Raw genomic sequence first — 17,038 nt, forward strand, 5'->3', positions numbered from 1 at the left:
TGTACTATGGGGCCATGGCAACAATTCAAGGCTACATTACTGCTATGAATTATGTAACTGATTTGACTGATCATGTCCATCCCATGGTATAATCTTTGTTTCCCAATGGTGATGCAGTGTTCCAAGATGATGGGACCCTTTTTCACACAGCTCAAATGTTCCAAGAGACATTTGTGTGAGAACAAGGATGAATTTTTGCATCTTCTCTTGCCATCATAGTGACCAAATTGCAACATTATTGAGCCTTTGTGGTCTTTGGAGAGAAGGACATGTGATTGCTATCCAACTCCATCATTGTTACCTGAACTTTTACAAGAATGGTATAAGATTTTCTTGAAAACTGTGCAGGTCCTAAATTTATCCATTCCAAGATGACCGCAAGCTATTTTGAATGCCACCACCTTCCTTACACTATATCTGCTATGGTAATGTGTTGTGTTTGTGACGTTTCCCCCCCCCCCCTTTTTTCCCCCACCTCTTTTATGTCTCAGTGGACAAGATACAAACTGAAGCTCCATGCAGGACTCTTTGCGAAAATCTGAGTATCAAGGGCAGCCATAAACTTATAATTAGTTCCTTGTATCTAACAACAGACTCACCTCCAGATGTAACCATAAATTTTAAAGAAACTTCTACTAACAAAATTTCAATTCATATGATATTTGTAAGTGTCTGGACTAACCTTGTTGTTTCTATAGAAGTTTCCTTACAATGCTGTAGACCATGGAGGGTCCTCCACCATGTGCTGTGCTACCTGCTACATATGTATCCAGTGCTTAGCCAACTGCTCTTCAGTACCAGTGTGTAAAGGTTCTGAGTTCCTCTTTAGGATATGACGTGGCTGCCTCTTTATCTAGGTTTCTGTCCTTGTAACTGTTTCTACTTGTTTTAAGTGGTCTTTTTACTTTGGTAATCATTGTTGCAACTGCCTCATGGTCACTGATATAGGTTTCAGAATGGACATCCTCAAAGAGATCAAGTCTATTTGTACCTCATCAAAATTCTGTCTTGGATTGCTGTGTCCTTGAATGCCACATTCTGGTTATTTCCACCTCTAGCCTGGTTGCTGACATTTTTAAATCATATGCCTGCATTTTGAGAGTTGTTTTATTTTGGAAAACTTGTCTCTTGTGTTTCTAAAATTTTAAGCTCCTCAAATTCTTATGTTATTCATAAATTCATGACTTCCTATCAATAAGTGTATAACCAAGTGCAGCAAAATACTGTGTATGCGTGTGTATAACCTGAAAATGTTCATTATGAGAATTGATTTGCCATGGATGTCATGAGGCAATCCACTGACCATTAATACATTGCCTAGCTGCACATGGCCCAGATAATGTTCCTCTAACACTTCCACCTGATGATGAGCCTGTAGTGGATCCAAAGGTAGTTAATAGTACAATAAAATAATTGTATCAAAAATCCCAAAAAGTGACTGGTTGGATATTTATACCCAAAGAAATAAATTGCTGATTCATAGATCATCTCAAAAACTTTCTTACAGCTGATTCAAAATTCTTGCACTTTTGACAGATTTACACCTAAGCTCATTCCATCTTCCTCCTGTGTATTACTCTTAAAATATTTAAGTATAATCTATTGCAGTTGTGCATAAAATAGGAAAATTATAAATTTTCATACTGTGCAGGCTTCCTTGGCTGATATTTCCATCCTCAGTGACTTTTGATTAATTTCAGAGAAATATACTTTGGACCTTAACGTAATGCCCATAAAACAAAAATCACAAATTTTCTTTTGTCTTCTTACATTCTTACTTGGTGCATAAATCTACATGATGTAGACTTTTACCATTACTGTAGTTAAGTCTTTTGACTCTTTCTGGAAGAAATGGAATCTTCTATTGTTCCCTTTTAACTTTTGGTTTATTATTATCAGTATTTTTCTTAATGTTTATGTTCTCTACTTCTGTAGCTTCTGTTTCTTCTTTAATTATCCACTTTATTCAAAACACATTCCTATCTCTTGATTAGTGCTTCTCTCTGTATTCAAATCTACCACTGCCTCATGACTTGCATTCTTTGAGAGACCATCTCTGAAGTATCGTACATGAACAGAAAATTCATTCTATTGGAAACAAAGAAAAATTTAAGAAATGCTACCAGTGCAAAGGCACTCACGTGTGCCTTATGTCCATTCTCATTCACCTGCAGTTGAATGGTTTGTTTCTTGGTGTTTTGTACATTGGTTTCATCCTGAATTTTCATTTTTATATAATTCTGCTGGAAGATAGAGATGTATTTTGTGTATGAGGTGTGGTAATAAAGTAATGTGACTGATGCTGTCATAGAGTAACTATTCATGGACAAAACATGAACAACCAATAGCTGTGAATCATGAAGTCATCTCAGTTGAATGTGGTATCTCTGCTGTCTGTAGACAAATCACTGTGGCCATGGCCTTGTTTGTGTAAGAGCTGTTTTTAGCTTTGCCAGAAAAAGGTAAGTTTAATAATAGAGCAACAAAATGTCATGAAGATTCACATGAAATTTGAAAAAAAAAAAAATGCTGCTGGAACCTATCTTTTCCTTACAAAAGTGTATGGCAAAGACTTCATCACATTTGCAAGTTTGTGAGTGTTTCAAGCATGTCTGAGATGGCCAAGAAGGTGTCAAAGATAATTCACTCCCAGCACACCCTTCAACATCAAAAACTGGTGGAAATATCAGAAAAGTAGGTAATCTGATTCAGTTGAGTATCTGATCGATTGCTAGAACTATAGGAATTGACAAAGAATATGTACAGCAAATTTTACATAACCAAACTAACATGAGAAATGTGTGTGCGAAACTGGTGCCAAAAATTCCCCAAATCAAATAAAAAGAAGCTTGTGAAAATGTTTATACAGACACTTTAAAAACATTGAAAATGAGTGTAATTTCTTGGAAAGAGAGATAACATGTGATGAATCTTGGTTTTTCACTTATGATCCAGAATGTAAGCACCATTCCATGCACTGAAAGGGCCTAACATCACTGAGAGTGAAAATGGCTCAAATGAGAAGTCGAGATTCAAAGCGATGATGATTTTTTCCCCTTGATATTCATGGAACTGTGTCTCTTCACTGGGTCCCTGAAGGTCAGACTATTAATCAACATTGAGGTTCTGCTCAACTCCAAGAGAAAACAAGAAAAAAAACCAAATTGAGGAAGGACAAGGCACAGATTCTGTATCAAGGCAATGCACTGGTTTATACCGTATTGTCTGTTAAGAGGTTTATAATAAAGTACAGCATTCCAGTGTTAGACAAACCTTATTTGCCTCACCTAGCACCATTCAACTTTTATCTATTCCCCAAGGTCAAATATGCATTAAAAGGAACAAGATTTCACTCTGCTGAAGCAATGAAATAAAAAATGGCATGCATCATCGAGGGGATCACAGAGCAAGACTTCCAGCACTGTTTCCATCAATGGATGATTCACATGGAGCATTGCAGGGATGGAGGAGGGAATTATATTGAGGACAACAATAACTAAATATCTATGATAATAATAGTAATAACAACAATAGTAATTTTGTTGTCATTCGGCCATTACAGCAATAGACAATGTCAGACATATAATACAATATAACTGTTAATTCAAAGAAAACAAGAGGCATGTCATTAACATTACAAAATTATATTGCATTTGAAATATATCATTTATGCCATAGAATCTGAAAAACAAAGTTATGGTGTTGCACATTATACACAAAAATCTGAAGACCGACCATGTTCAATGTAGGAATAAGTACAAAAAAACCATTGTGGGAGCCAAAAGAACACACAACTTCAGCAGTATTGAGAATTCAATGAATAAATGCAAAGCTACATGGAAACTAGTAAGTAGTGTTACTAAAGATGAAAGAAATTTTAAAAAAAATCAGTACATGCCCTCAGAAAATCAATGATTTCTTTATTAAATCAGTACAACAAGTAGGAGATGCTATCACCAAACCTGTTGTTAGCTCATCTGAGATTCTTTCAAACAATGTCTGTAAACCATTAGTAAATACATGTATATTAACCTTCTCTGAGGTCCCACCTAGTCTCATTGTAAACATAGTTAAACATCTGAAATCGTCTGGAGTGTAGACATATATGACATTTCGTGTAACATTCTAAAAAAGTAATAGATTATATTGTGTATCCTTTAACATACTGCATAAATAAGTGTATATATAAGGGATATTTTCCTAATGAGCTAGAAGTGTCTAGGGTAGTCCCAATATATAAAAAAGGAGATATTGACTCACCTTCATGTTACAGAACAATTTCCATGGTCCCAGCTCTCTCTAAACTGTTTGAATGTGTAATATACCATATCCATGTACTTCGAAAATGCAGGAATAATCAGCGAATCACAGTATGGTTTTAGGAAAAACTTGTCAACTGTTGATGCTATAGACGCAGTAGTCATACATATACATCAAGTGTTTGAGAATAAAGGATTTGCTCAAGTCACCTTTTGTGATCTAAGTACAGCTTTTGACTGTGTAGAGAATAAAATACTCCTTGAAAAAATGGAGTACTGTGGCATTCAAAGTAACAGTCTTAAATTATTAAAATCATACCTACAGGAGCGCAAGCAACCTCTTTGTGTAGGTAAACAAAAGTCCAGTAGAGTAAAGTAGAGCATTATTGGTCCTGGTAATCATACAGTATTAATATAGTATTAAATTTGCATTAATGTCATTATTTCTCCATTTAACTGATCACTGAGTTACAATATACAGAGCAAATATTGGACAAAAATAAAGAGTAGATATTTTAAAGCAGAAAGAGCATGTACTGTACTGTCAGATTAATATTTGTATTACAGTAACATTTACATGGGCAATCATTAAAGTTCTAGAAACATTTATGTGATACATCACCAAGGCAAAGACATAAATCGTTAGTGAATTTTATGAATGAACTCGTGGAGGCTGTAGAAGCGGTGATGAGTCAAATATGCCTTATCAGTTGACTTGAAATTTGCCAGGTCATTTACTGACTGATTTAATTTGTAGGGGAAGTTTATTATAAATAACTTTCCCAAAATACAGTGTTCCTTTTTTATTCCAGGTGGTGTTGTGGGCTCTAGATGAAAGTTGCCTTTTTGTCTGGTGTTATAGGAGTGGATATTTTCATTTTTCTGGGAGAGAGAGGGATTTTCCATTGAATATTTTTTCACAAACACAGTTATCTCATACACATATATACATGGAAGTGGGAGGATTTCTAGCCTTTTAAAGAGTGGTCTACAGGTTTTGTTCCATTTTACACCTTCCATTATTCTTATAATTCTTTTTTGTTGCCTAAAGAGCTTTTGGCTAAGAGAAGATTTACCTCAGAAAATAATTCCATGTTTCAGTTGTGAGTATATATAGACATAATACACAGTTTTCAGAGAATCTTTGTTGCACCATCCCTCTAATATTCTCATTTAGTAGCATGTAGTGCTTAATTTCTTACAAACTTTCTCAATATGCATCTTCCATTTATGATTATCTTGGAGCCATACTCCTAAGCACTTAATGTTGTCTACATTCTGATGGTCTTTGTCAGATATGTGAATATGAACAGTGTGCTCGCCTTTTTTCACATTAAAGCAATTTAGTGCCACTGTCTTATTTGCATTTATTACAAATTTGTTGTGATTGAACCAGTTTTTAGTATTGTTCAGTGTCTCTGTTGTAGACTTATGAAGCATTGCCATTTCTTTCCTACTCACTAGCACACTTGTATTGTCAGCAAACTGGATGACGTTCCCACAGAATGTGTTTAGGTCATTCACCTATAACAGAAATAGAAGAGGTCCCAGAACTGAGCCTTATGGCACCCCATATTTAATGGTTTCATAATTTGAATAGTGTTGAGTGAGTCTGATGAAATTTTGAAATTGCATTTCAACCACGTGTTTTCAACCCCTTAGGTATGACTTTATCCATTTGTTAGATGTTCCTCTAGTCCCCATGTTGTCAAGCTTAGGCAATACTTTTGTGTGATCTATGATATCAAAAGCCTTAGAGAGATCTAGAGATATTCCAATGAAATAAATAAATAAAACATTTTTGCCACTATCTAGTCTCTGAAGTACATCACTTAATAGTTCAAAAATTACTGTATCGGTTGATTGACCTTTCCTGAAACCATGTTGTGCTGTGGATAGTATTTTGTGCTCTTCAAGAAAATCTGCTACTCTTCTTTGAAAACATTTTTTCTATAATTTTTGAGAATACAGACAGTAGAGCAATGGGGCCTGTAGTTAGTAACTTCATTCTTTTTACCTTTTTTGGATAGTGGTTTGAGCTTAGTTGTTTTAGGCACGATGGGAGAATTCCAGTTTGAAAGGAACTATTATAAAGGTGAGCTAATGGTTCACTAATGAGATCTCCACATTTTTTTAATAAGGCTGTCTGGGATGCCATCTATTCCAGTGGAATGATTCACTTTTAAAGTTCTGATAACTGACAGGACTTCTTTCTGGTTTGTTCAAAAGAGAAACAGTGAAGTAGGATTTATGTTGGTATTTACAGATGATACTGGGCAGTTTGTATTGCAAGGTTTAATATCAGTGATTAATTGCTCAATTATATTGCTAAAATAAGTAGTGAACACATTTGCTATTTCTTTAGGATCATTAATTTTTTTGCCATTGCATTTCAATTTAATATTGGAATTTTGAGGTGAAACATTGTCAGTTTGCTGTTTCATTCTACTCCACACACCTTTCATTTTGTTATTGGCATTATTTATATAGTAGTCATTTGCCATTACTATAGCTTCTTTGATCACTTTTTTAAGTATCATTTTATAATTCTTGAAATATGCAAGGAATTCACTGGATACTACGGAAGACTTGGAGATCCCATATAATCTTCGTTTTTCAGCACATGAATTTTTTATACCTGTTGTCAACCATCAGTCTTTTCTGTTAACCCTACTACACTTGATTTTCTGATATTTAGCTGGAAATGACATGTTAAGTTGGAAATGACATGTTAAAATAATGTGTAAATATATCCATAAATATGTTTAACTTCTCATCTTTGTTTTCATACCTGTACTTTTCAGTCCATGTTTCCTTCTTTAGTAAATTCCTAAAGTATTCAATGTTTTGATGGCTGAATGTTCTTCCTATTTTATTGTTTCTGTTTGTTTAATTAATTTCAGCATTGAAGGTATTTCAAGAAGCTGTGCATATTGCTCACTGAAACCTGTGTTGAAGTTTCTAGCTGCATATTCGTGGCTTTCCTTGTTTATCAATATCATATCAATAATGGTGCTTGATATACTTGTAACTCTGGTAGGGGAATTTATTATTTGGTGCGGGTTGTAAGTTGCACAATTAACTATAAGATCATCTGTATCTTTTGAAACTTTGTTAAAGTCAATGTTAAGGTCTCCACCTATTATAACTGTTTTGTATAGGTCCCTGATACTGTCAGGTTACTTACAGAATATTTTTATGCTTGAGTTTGGACTTCTGTACAGGCAAATGATGATTGTTTTTATTTAGGTTAATTCTACAGCAGAGATTTCAAAAAGGCAGCAATAGCTGCTAGTGTCTTTCACAAATATACATGTTCCTCCAGGTGTAGATATTTTTCTACAGAAACGAGATGTCATGACATAATCCTGTATACTTGTGATTGCTACCATCTCATCAGTTAGCCAATGTTCACTAAAAAACATTACAGATACTTAGATTAGATTAGTTTTTCATTCCATATATCCATGCTGAGGAAATACTCATGGATGTGGAACATGTCAATTTTTTTATTTTTATTTTTTTTAAAGCTGGAATAACAGTACTAATAGTATGAATATATACAATACATCATTTGTTTCTGTTAAAAAATTCATCAATGAAATAGAAGGAGTTGGCCACTAGTAAGTCTTTCAGGCTCCTTTTAAACTGATCTTTATTTGTAACTAAATTTTTTATGTTTGCTGGCAAATTATTGAAGATGTGTGTTCCTGAGTTGTGTACCCCTTTTTGAACTAAAGTAAGTGCTTTTAAGTTCTTGTGCAGATCATTTTTGTTCCTGGTATTGTATGTATGAACTGAGCTGTTTGTTGGAAAAAGATATATATTATTTAGGACAAATTTCATCAAGAAGTAAATATACTGAGAGGCAGTAGTTAGTATACCCAGTTCTTTGAAGAGGTTTCTACAGGACATCTGTGTATTTACTCCACAAATAATACATATTACACACTTTTGGACTTTGAAAACTTTTGTTTGTCTTGAAGAGTTACCCTAAAATATTTTACCATATGACATTATGGAATGAAATTAGGCAAAGTATGCAACCTTTTTCATTTTTATGTTGCCTATGTCAGCTAACACTTGAATTGCAAATACAGATTTGTTAAGGTGTTTCTGCAGTTTTGTGGTGTGCTCCTCTCAACTGAATTAATTATCAAATTGTAATCCCAGGAATTTAAGACTGTCAACCTCTTCTATCTGCTCTTCTTCATACTTTATGCATATGCTGGGTGGAAACCTCTTACAGCTTCTGAATTACATATAGTGAGTCTTTTCAAAGTTTAATGTCAGTGAGTTGGCTTTAAACCATTTATTAATATCCATGAAAATATCATTAGCAGATCTTTCTAGAACTACACTCGACATACTACTTATTGCAATACTTGTGTCATCTGCAAACAAAATGAACTCTGCTTCTGGCAGTGTAACTGATGAGAGATCATTAAATGTACACAAGAAGAAGCAATGGTCCTAAGATGGATTCACTAGTCCCTTGCACTGACACTGTTTGTTTCCTGTTAGCGAGGTATGCCTTGAACCATTTTGCAGCACTGCCCATGACACCATAGAATTCTAATTTATTTAGGATGATGATGTGGTTCACACAATCAAATACCTTTGACAAATCACAGAAAATACTTGCTGCTTGTAATTTGTTATTTAATGAATTAAGTACATTTTCACTGTAGGTGTAAATAGCCTTCTTGATATCAGAACCCTTCAGAAATCCATAGTGTTTTCTTGATAATATGTTATTTTTGGTCAGATGGTTGAGAAGCTGCCTGTATCTTACTTATTCTAAAATTTTTGAGAATGCTGGAAAAACTGAAATTGGTCTGTAGTTTGATGGTGTCTCTTTATCCCCTTTCTTGAATAGAGGCTTAACATCTGCATATTTTAGCCAGTCAGGAAATGTCCCAGTTATAATTGACTGGTTGCACAAGTAACTTAGAATTGTACTAAACTCACAACAACATGCCTTAATTGACTTTGTTGATATTTCATCATAACCACTAGAATGCACTGTTTTTAAAGATTTTGTTATGGAAGTTATTTCTTTTGGTGAAGTAAGTGACATATTCATGTACCTGAAGCTATTTGTAATGGCTAGTTTCAGATATTCAAGGGCATTATTTACTGATCCTGACAATCCCATTCTATCAGTAATGGATATAAAGTACTTTTTAAATAGATTTGCCACACTATGCCCATCGGTTACTAATGTGTCATCTACCCTTAATGCTATTTGCTCCTGCTCCTTTCTGGTTTCTGGTCTCCTCTTTCACTATATCCCATATTGTTTTTATTTTGTTCCCTGGCGTTGCTGTCTTCTTCTCGTAGTGCATTTGTTTAGATGTCTGAATTACTTTTTTTAATATTTTACAGTATTCCTTGTATTTAGCTAAATCATCAGCATTGGAGCTATTCTTGCTCGACAGATACATTTTCCTTTTTGTCTTACGGGAAATCTCTTTTTCTTGTGTAATCTATGGTTTTATTATAGACTTCTGTTTAATTCGAGTAACTTTTAGAGGAAAACAAATTTCAAACGTAATACTGACATTGTTCATGAATGTGTTATATTTTTCATTCATGTCATGAGCACTATAAACATTTTTCCGGTTCATATCTTTGAGCATTTTTCTAAAACACTCAATTTTTGGTTGATTGACTACTCTCCTGTACTCAGATTTAGCAGTCATGATAATCTGCTTAGAATTTACATCTAAAACAAGGAGCTGCATGTCATGATCTGATAGTCAATTTATTACATGTTTTATGATATGATTTTGTTCCTTTGGTTTGTCTATAAAATACCATCATTGGCTGTCCTTGAGAATTTTGTGATCCTAGTTGGAAAGTTTACAGTGTGAGTTAGATTGAAAGACAACATTACTAACTGCAGTAAATGTTTACTCAAAGATTGCATTATAAAATCTGTATTAAAGTCACCAGCAATCAAAAGTTCTTTGTTTCTTTCTGTTAAATAACCAGTAGAGCTTCTAGATGATTTATGAATATATTATAATTTCCTGCAGGTGCTCGGTAAATAGTTACTATTATATAGGATCTGTTATGGACCTCTACTTCTGTTGCACATGCTTCTAGATGCTGCTCTAAACATAATTTATTAATGTCAATGTTCTTGAATTTATAGCAGTTTTTAATAAATGTGGCAACTCTTCCTCCATCCATATCTACTCTGCAGAAGTAGGAAGCTAGCTTAAATCCTGAAATGTCTACACTATCTATACCAGTGGCCACTTGTTATTTTAACTGATCAGATAGTAATACTTCTAGCTCATTAATTTTGTTTCACAATGACTGCACATTTTGATGGACAGTTACAAGCTTGGAGTTTCTGCTTGGCATATCTGATTCATCTCTTACCTTTATTTGTCTCTGCCTCCCTTTTGTTTTAATCTGAAGAACACTTCTGGGATGAACTAATAATGAACTAATAATGATTAATGATCTGCCATCATTCATCGAGTCCACGATAGTACTATATGCACATGATACAACTTTCCTTCATTGTAGTAATGATTTTAGTAGCCTCAAAGTTTGTGTTGCAGAGAAAATGGCTCAAGCATCCTACTGGTTTAAAGCAAATGGCTTCCTACTGAATGATAACAAAATTCAGCAGATGTTTTTAGTTTAAAAGACAAGCCTCTGTCACTTGTTGTGTTAAGTTTTTAGGCGTACATATGGATGAAAAATTATCCTGGGGTCAACACGTACAATATACTAGTGGTAAATGGTCTAGAGTGATGTATTTTCTATGGTGACTTATGGACTGTGCACTCAAAATTATGTCAGAATGTTGTATTTTGCATTTTTTCAAAGCATCCTAACATATGGCTTTACTCCACACAAAAAAGAAGTTATTGAAAGCAAAACCTAGAGAAAATATACATTTCTACAACACGAGAAGGAGCAGATGCATTTATACTTCTTACCATAGACTGTCAAATCCACTTAACAGCTATGAACTGATGGGGTACAAATTATTTAGTAAGCTTCCACAATATGTACAAGAACTACCTGAACAAGCATTCAAACAAAAATTGTATGAATGGCTAGTTTTCTTGTTTTTGAAAGAAAATGTTTTACAGCAACAGTCCCGTTGTTTTATAGCTGCATCTCATAGATAAGATAAAAGCGAGGAGGAAGATTATGAGAAGATTTTGTTAAGAAACACAATTGAGAAAGGAAATATATTTTTTCAAGTTGTTAAGAATTGAAGAAAGACTGAAGAAGACAGAAAAGGAATATTTTAAAATTGTAAAATAAGTGAATGATAAGAAGTAATAGCATAATACAACTGCAGGGAACAAGCATTTTCTATCATGCAATAAAATTGTATAATAAATTGCCCAGAGAGACGAAAAATGTTACTAAAATACCTACGTACAAAGGTAGCTAATACATACAATACTTCATAAGTAAAGCATACTACACAGTTAATGATTACTTAAAGGACTCAGAGCAGGGGTTAGTGATAAAAAGGGACAACTGCAACACCCTACCAAATTACAGAAGATGGTCACAATATAATGGTTTTACAAGATATCTGTGTGCTAATACCTGTAGTGCATAATAACAATGTCTTGTCATCCTCCTGCGTAGTTAAAGATTATTCATGTAATAGTTCTATTTAGTGCTTGTTCACCAGTCACAGTTTCTCTATCTTGAATTCATTTTTTCATTACATCCTTTCATGAATGGTTCAAGATATCAAAACCTATAGTAAGCTAACACATAATTTTGTAGAAGCCTCATGCTGCACATTTCTTGATTTTATTTTACACTGGCAAGGCAGAAAAACCATACTCGCTGCAAATGATCATTATTCCTAACTGGCAAATACAGGCCTGCAGTGCTCCAGTACTTTGCTTGATCCTACCAGCTTTTTTGTAGCAATAAGATGTCCTTGCAACCAGTAAAAGTCACTCCATAACAGCAGACTATGAAATACTGTATAATACACTGTTATGTGGTACTGATCACACTTAATACATCCTTAGTCTCCCCAGAAGGTATATTACACAGAAGAACTTGGAGCACATGTATGCTGTGTGCCAATTCATTGCTTTACTGCCAGTCATGAAGTTCAGCAGTTTGATACCCTCCCTATTATCCTGACATCCAACATCACTGAGGTTACATTTCGGTTGATGTGTTTTTTCTTCATTCATTTTTATTTTATTTTTGACAAACCAATCCTTGATATTATCAAAGAGCACATCTCTACATCTACATCTGCATGATTACTCTGCAATTCACAGTTAAGTGTCTGCCAGAGTGCTTTGTTCAAATGTGTGTGAAATCTTATGGGACTTAACTGCTAAGGTCATCAGTCCCTAATCTTACACACTACTTAACCTAAATTATCCTAAGGACAAACACACACACCCATGCCCGAGGGAGGACTTGAACATCCGCCGGGACCAGCCGCACTGTCCATGAGTGCAGCGCCTTAGACTGCTTGGCTAATCCTGCGCGGCCAGAGTGCTTTTATGATGATCATTCCTCCATATGTAGTTGGATGCCAACAAAATATGTCCACACTCTGAGGAGAATGTTAGTGATGCAATTTCATGAGGAGACCCTGCGACAATACAAACATCTTTGTTTTAATTACTGCCACCCCAACTTGTGTTTCATATCTGTGGCACTGTCTCTCCTATTTCATAATAATACAAAATGAGCTGCCTTTCTTTGGACTTTTTCAATGTCCTCCCTCAATTCTAACTGATGTACCTAACTGCACAGTAATACTCAAGAAGAGGGTGACAAATCTAGTGTAAGCAGTCTCTTTAGCAGTCCTGTTCCAGTTTCTAAGAGTTCTTCCAATTAATCACAACCTGGTTTCTTGTCCCACAACATTACCTTTGAGATCATTCAAGTTTAAGTTATTTTTAATTGTAATCCCTAAGTATTTAGTTGACAGTCTTTAGATTTGTGTGATATATCATGTAACCGAAATTTAGCGGATTCCTTCTGGTACTCACATGGATGACTTCACACTTTTCATTATTTAGAGTCAATTGCCAGTTTTTACATCATACAGATATCTTGTCTAAATCACTTTGCAGTTCATTTTGATCATCTGATAACTTTATAAGATGGTAAATGACAGCATCCCCTGCATACAATCTAAGTGGGCTGCTCAGATTGTCTCCTATGCTGTTTGTGTGGATCAGAAACAGCAGAAGGCATATAACACTTCTTGGGGAATGCCACATATTTATTATCTCCATTTTATTGATGACTTTCCATCAGTTACTACAAGCTATGGCCTGGCTGATAGGAAATCATGAATCCAGTCACACAAGTAGGACAGTACTCCATAGACACACGGTCTGATTAGAAGTCACTTAGAGAATAACGGTGTCAGTAACCTTTTGAAAATCTAAGAATATGGAGTCAATTTGACATCCCCTGTCAACAGCACTCATTACTTCATGACAATAAAGAGCTAGTTGTCTTCACAAAGATATTTTCTAAATCCATGTTGGCTGTCTGTCGATAAATCATTTTCTTTGAGGTAACTCATAATGTTTATGTTCACTATATGTTTCAAAATCCTACCACACATCAACATAAGTGATATGGGTCTGTAATTCAGTGAATTACTCCTATTTCCTTCCCTGATTATTAATGTGATTTGCTTGTTTGCCAGTCAAAACTTCTCTGTCATTAAGCGGCTTTAATTACAACTTGATTTCTGGGAACTGAGATTTAAGTCCTTCCATCTCTTAAGAGTGGTACAACTTCTGCTATATAATCAATTAAACATATATAAAAGGTGAATAATGTAAGCTGTAACACCCCTTTTATTTCATGAAGGGTTAAAGTGTCAATACCTGATACTATTCAGAGGAGCACATCATTTTTTTATATATATTTCATCCTCTTAACTTTTGTACCACCCAAGATATTGAAACAAGAGTGCTTTTCTTTTTTTTCATGGAATGATAATTTTTTAATGGATTAAAAAGCTCTTGGAAAAATGAGTACAATTATATACCAATTATTAATATTGGTGTTGAAACCTTTCACAAACATATCAGAGAAACATGCTAAATTGAAAGGTTAAGTGTATTGAAAGAGGCAATTGTGATGTTATCACCATCTTCTTTTACAGTTTTCCAACATCCAATGATTCAATTCCATACAATGTTGCACTACAAATAAACATTCTCTGAAATATATTCTGCAAATTAAGGCATATGTTTGATACCAGTGGACTTCTTTTGGCTTGTAATGCCCAGTTTGCTTGTACTAGTCTTTTTATGTCCACCTTGCTTCATCTCTTGTGTTATTTTGCTTCCAAATTAGAAGAGTTTCTTCACTTCATCTACTTTATGGTTGCCATTCCTGATGTTAAGTTTATCACTAATCCCACTTCTGCTACTCCTTATTACTTTTGTCTTTCTTTGGTTTATCCTCAGTCCATATTATTTACTCATTACACCATTCTGCCATTACTGTGATTCTTCTTCACTTTCACTTTCACTTTGGACAGCAATGCCATCTATGAATCTCACCATATGCATCCTTTCAACATGAAATTTATTCCCACTGCTGACCTTTTCTTTTGTTTCTGCCATTGCTTTTTTATCTATATGCTGAACAATAGAGGTGAAAGACTGCATCTCTGTTATAAACCATTTTTAATCGGAGCACTTGATTCTTGGGCTTTTATTCTTATTGTTCCATCCTGATTTTAGCATACATGGTGAACATAGAAAGAAGGATCCTGTATTGTATGACTATATGATAGCGGAACAAACACTGATAGCAGTCACTTCTGTAAAATATCTGTGAGTATGCATGTGGAACGATTTGAAGTGGAATGATCATATAAAATTAATTGTTGGTAAGGCCAGTACCAGGTTGAGATTCACTGGGAGAGTCCTTCAAAAATGTAGTCCATCAACAAAGGAGGTAGCTTACAAAACACTCGTTCGACCTATACTTGAGTATTGCTCATCAGTGTGGGATCTGTACCAGATTGGGTTGACGGAGGAGGTATAGAAGATCCAAAGAAGAGTGGCGTGTTTCATCACAGGGTTATTTGGTAACCGTGATAGCATTATGGAGATGTTTAGCAACTCAAGTGACAGACCCTGCAAGAGAGGCGCTCTGCATCGTGGTGAAGCTTGCTCGCCAGATTTCGAGAGGATGTATTTTTGGATGAGGTATCGAATATATTGCTTCCCCCTACTTATACCTCCCGAGGAGATCATGAATGGAAAATTAGAGAGATTCGAGCTCGCACGGAGGCTTTCAGACAGTTGTTCTTCCCCGCAAACCATACGCGACTGGAACAGAAAAGGGAGGTAATGACAGTGGCACGTAAAGTGCCCTCTGCCACACACTGTTGGGTGGCTTGCGGAGTAATGTAGAACATTAATAAAACCAACAAGCTGCAAGGGTGGATTCCCGACTGACAATTGAGGAAGAAAGATCCTATGAACATGTGTCCAGAAATGAATCATTGTCACGATAGATGGCACTGGCAAATGAAAGATGCTCTTGCCATGTGTCATGTGTTCCTTGTGTGTTTCAGACTTGTGATTAACGCAGCACACTATATGCAGCAGAATGGTCCAGTATTTGGGTCAGTAGCAAGCTGAGATGGTGTTTATGTACAACCAAGCAGATGGAAACGGTCGAGAGGCAGTATGGCTCTGCCAAAACATATAGCCTAACATATACCAACCATGGGTGTACCAAAACAAGTACCCTCACAGACATCACACAACATTTCAAGCCCTTCTTGGATGTTTGTGTTATTACGAGTTACACCATGTAGGCAGGCCACTTGCCTGGAGCTTGGACTAGGGTTTGTCTCAATATCCTGTAAAACCCGGTCCTCCAAATTTGTTGTATGCACAGTCCACCATCTTTCTGCATTTTTATCTGTCTGAAAGGACTCATGATCACACAAATGCCTAAAAGGAGCTTAACATGATGTGTGATTTGGTCAGTGTCTGTGAGGGTACTGGTTTTGATATAGCCAGGCTGCATCTCAACCTTTCCATCTGCTTGGTCATACACAGACACTATCTCAACTTGCTTCCAACATGAATACTGGACCATTTAGCCACTTACAGTATGCTGTGTCAATCACACAGCCTGCAACACACAAGGAACACATGACACATGCTCAGAGAAACTTTTATTCATGAGTACCACCCACTGTGGCAACAATGCATTTCTGGACATGTGTTCACAGAACCTTACTTCCTCAATTTCCAGTCAGGAATCTGTCCCTGCAGTTAGTCAGTTTTATTAATGTTAACCCTGTATTTTGTTCTGTATCCTACTCTTAGAACACAGTTTATGGTAACTCGCACTGGTGGTAATGTAGAGACCGGAGGAACAAAGCATGTGGTTACAGAGATAAGTTACAGCTGAAATTATGAAGTTAATGAATAACCAAGACCAGTACAGTGCATAGCAAAGTAATCTTCAGCGTATACAACAATCCAGAGACCAATCAAATTACAAACACAAATCTGGCAAGGTCAAAATGGCACTTAACTAAGGCTTCAGATACTAGTGAGAGACTGGTTAGCAATGGTCAGGTTGTGGTATTTCATGGTAACCTCTTGTCAGAGAGTGGTGCTACCTCATTTGCTTCCCAAAGCTGCTGCATCTCATGCAGGTGCAAGCTGCAGCTGTTGCCTGGAGCCCAAGTATTTGTTATGTATTCTGCTTAGTAATACTCAGGCTTGATGGGAAATTTGAATCACTGTTGGATA

General features: G+C 35.5%; 1 protein-coding gene across 5 annotated transcripts in view; it reads left to right on the forward strand.

Moving 5' to 3' along the window:
* Positions 1-17,038, forward strand: part of LOC126275866 (beta-1,4-glucuronyltransferase 1-like) — a 94,982-nt gene that overhangs the window by 61,261 nt on the left and 16,683 nt on the right. The gene's annotated exons all lie outside the window — the stretch shown is intronic.

This window comes from Schistocerca gregaria, chromosome 1 (genome assembly GCF_023897955.1).
Source record: "Schistocerca gregaria isolate iqSchGreg1 chromosome 1, iqSchGreg1.2, whole genome shotgun sequence".
Lineage (NCBI taxonomy): Eukaryota > Metazoa > Arthropoda > Insecta > Orthoptera > Acrididae > Schistocerca > Schistocerca gregaria.